This window comes from Helianthus annuus, chromosome 12 (assembly GCF_002127325.2).
Source record: "Helianthus annuus cultivar XRQ/B chromosome 12, HanXRQr2.0-SUNRISE, whole genome shotgun sequence".
NCBI classification, from domain to species: Eukaryota; Viridiplantae; Streptophyta; class Magnoliopsida; order Asterales; family Asteraceae; genus Helianthus; species Helianthus annuus.
The window spans coordinates 73,332,235-73,335,030 of record NC_035444.2 but is presented as its reverse complement, the minus strand read 5'-3'; positions in this window follow the sequence as shown (position 1 = coordinate 73,335,030).

Here is a 2,796-nt window from a genome sequence, read left to right as displayed (position 1 = left end):
GAGAATCAATTGATAAAATCACGGGTATCTTCATGAATAAGCTGAGATTCTGTGACGAGTTAGTCACCACTGAAGAGCAGAAGATATATTACTATTACAACATGCTGAGTGCTGAATACCGGGAGTTTATGACTCCCTCAAAGTATGAAACTCTCACAGAAATCATCAACACCGCCCGGGAACGGGAAATCGAATTAAAGAAACAAGTTGAAAGAGGTGAGCGGAGGGCACAGGATGTGAATCCAAGCCCTACAAAGAAAGCTAGAACTGCTGAATCAGGGAAGAAAATGGATGCTAAAGGCGGGTCGCCAAGTTGCAAGGTTTGTGGAAAGGGGCACAAAGGTGAGTGCCGCTTCAAAGACAAGCCGTGTCCGATATGTGGGAAAACGGGGCACACTGCATCGCTATGCCCCGGAAAGGTTTCCGTTTGTTACAAATGTTATTAACCCGGCCACAAAAAGTCTGAATGCCCCGAATTGGTTGGGAAGAGAGACACAAAAGAGTCTCCAACGGAAGCTCCAAAGGCAAAGGCTAGGTCCTTCCAACTTACCGCGGCTGAAGCAAAGACAGAGCCCGATGTGGTCTCAGGTATATTCACGACTAACTCAATTCCTGCACGTGTATTGTTTGATACGGGTGCGAATAAATCCTTCATTTCACATGGATTTATTCGACATCCTTCATTTGTATTGACGAAATTATCTGTGCCCTTAGAAGTTGAAATAGGGGACAAAAAAAGCTTTATAGTTTGTGATATTTGTCGAGGTTGCAAATTAAGCATTGATGATGAAGAATACTTAATAGACCTAATCCCGATGTCAATGGGGGAATTTCAAGTAGTTGTTGGGATGGATTGGCTATCTCAGCACCACGCGAAGGTCGTGTGTTTTCGTAAGGAGATAACGCTAACATCTCCTAGTGGGAAGCACGTTACAATTTATGGCGAAAAGGGAGGCAATCCTATAATATGCTCAATGATGAAAGCTCACAAACTCATGAGGCATGGATGTAAAGTGTTGTTGATATACGCAAATGAGCCCGAGAAAGAACTACCGAAGATTGGAGACGTACCCGTGGTATGTAACTTTGAAGATGTATTTCCGGACGATTTACCGGGAATGCCGCCCGAACGGGAGGTAGAGTTCGGAATCGAATTGATTCCGGGCGTGAAACCCGTAGCTAGTGCGCCATACCGACTCGCGCCGTCGGAATTACAAGAATTGATGTCACAGATTCAAGACCTGCTTGACAAAGGATTCATAAGGCCGAGTGTGTCTCCTTGGGGCGCGCCGGTACTGTTCGTGAAAAAGAAAGACGGAAGCACGCACATGTGTATCGATTACCGGGAGTTAAACAAACTCACGGTAAAGAACCGATACCCGCCTCCGAGAATAGATGATCTATTCGATGAATTACATGGTGCGAATTGGTTTTCAAAGATTGACCTTAGATCGGGGTATCACCAACTAAAGGTCAAGGAGGAAGATGTGTCGAAGACGGCTTTTCGCACGCGATACGAACATTACGAGTTCCTCGTGATGTCATTTGGGCTGACAAATGCACCCGCGGCTTTCATGGATCTCATGAATCGGGTTTGCAAGCCAATGCTAGACAAATCAGTCATCGTGTTCATAGATGATATTTTGGTGTATTCGAAAAGTGAAGCCGAGCATGCACACCATTTACAAGAAGTGTTAGAAACACTTAGACGAGAAAGGTTGTATGCGAAATTTTCTAAGTGCGCCTTTTGGTTACGAGAGGTGCAATTTCTCGGCCACGTCATAAGTGCCGATGGAGTGTTGGTGGATCCATCAAAGATCGAGGCCGTGTCAAAATGGAATCCCCCGAAGAACCCCTCAGAAATTAGAAGCCTCTTAGGACTTGCGGGGTACTATAGGAGATTCATTCAAGATTTCTCCAAGATTGCGTCGCCACTAACAAAGTTAACCCGGAAGGAGGAGAAGTTCGATTGGGGTGTAGAACAAGAAAGGACGTTTCAGACGCTAAAAGAGAAGCTAACTCAAGCTCCGGTATTAACATTGCCGGATGGAGTCGAGGACTTGGTGGTTTACTCGGATGCCTCATTATCGGGGCTCGGATGTGTTCTGATGCAACAGGGCAAAGTTATAGCTTATGCCTCGAGGCAATTGAAGATACATGAGAAGAAATATCCCACACACGATCTTGAGTTGGCTGCGGTGGTATTTGCATTAAAAATATGGTGGCACTACTTATATGGGGTAAAATACACCATATTCACCGATCACAAAAGCTTAAAATACTTCTTCGATCAGAAGGAGTTAAATATGCGCCAGAGACGATGGTTGGAAACAGTGAAAGATTTCGACTACGAAATACACTACCACCCCGGAAAGGCAAATGTGGTGGCGGATGCTCTGAGCAGAAAAGCGGACTATGTCCCAATACGAGTAAGGTCGATACAGCCTGTGGTGACCTCGGGTATACTTGAACATATCCGAGAGGCACAAGTAGAAGCAGTTAAAGAGGAGAACTGGAAGAAGGAAAGAATAATCGGCCAGTTGAAAGACTTGTCGGATGGAAAGAACGGGTTGAAGACTCGATCCGGAAGAATATGGGTTCCAAATACTTGTGGGATGAAGGCGCTACTACTTAATGAGGCCCATAAATCCCGATATTCTGTTCATCCGGGTGCGACCAAGATGTATAATGATCAGAAACAAAATTATTGGTGGCCCGGAATGAAGAGGGATGTGGTGAAATATGTGGAGAAATGCTTGACTTGCCTACAAGTCAAGGCGGAGCACCAAAAACCTT